The sequence below is a fragment of the Lucilia cuprina genome, chromosome 3 (assembly GCF_022045245.1).
Source record: "Lucilia cuprina isolate Lc7/37 chromosome 3, ASM2204524v1, whole genome shotgun sequence".
Taxonomy (NCBI): Eukaryota; Metazoa; Arthropoda; class Insecta; order Diptera; family Calliphoridae; genus Lucilia; species Lucilia cuprina.
The window spans coordinates 6,839,099-6,840,023 of record NC_060951.1 but is presented as its reverse complement, the minus strand read 5'-3'; positions in this window follow the sequence as shown (position 1 = coordinate 6,840,023).

Sequence of the window (925 nt, the reverse complement as noted above, 5' to 3'; positions counted from 1 at the left end):
AGTCTATAGTCTAGTCTATAGTCTAGTCTATAGTCTAGTCTATAGTCTAGTCTATAGTCTAGTCTATAGTCTAGTCTATAGTCTAGTCCATGGTCTAGTCTATAGTCTTAACATCAATGTCACTATCAAAAAATAGTACATTACTACTAATGTTTCCATGCCTGCATGAAAGTGTAAGAAATGAAAAGAGAGAAATTTGAGCACAAAATAAGAGGGAAAAGAAGTTTAAAAATTCTACAACAATTTGTTTAAAGAAGTTTTTTTTAAATAATGACAAAGTAACGCACAAATTTTGACCTATAAAGCCAAACAAATGTTAGTTTTAAAACAACAAAAAACCCATTAAAAATCGAATGTAGGGGGACACTTTCTTATATTTTAATTCTTCAATTTAAAGTAAAACACATGTTACTAAGAGCTTGTAATCCCACGCTACAAAGTAAATAAATAAGACTACAGACCAAATAATCTAACAAAAATATAATTTAAATTATTCAACTAAAATTAGTAATAGCACAGCTGTAAAAGGCTTTTTCCCTAAAACTATTTAAGGTAAATTAGACTTCATTTACTACTCATCATCATTGTTCTATAGTAAACTAAAATATTAATTAAATCCAATTATAATTAGTTCGAAAAACAATCATTAAAATTGAGAAAGAATAAACGAAAGAAAGAAAAACAAACTTAAATCGTTAGAATAATCAATGATGTTATTGAACTAAAATAGTTTTTTATTAAGAAATCCACTTGTATGAGCTGATGCTTCTGTTGCTGTTCGATTTATTCATTGTGGTTGTTAAGAATGATGGTGGTCAGTAGCTGATTCGAAGGTTTTTGTTCTTAAATTGACGTCACGCTAGTAGCAGCAGCAATTGAAATTTTATTGTTATTCTATTTACAAAAAAAAGTATGATTGTAATTG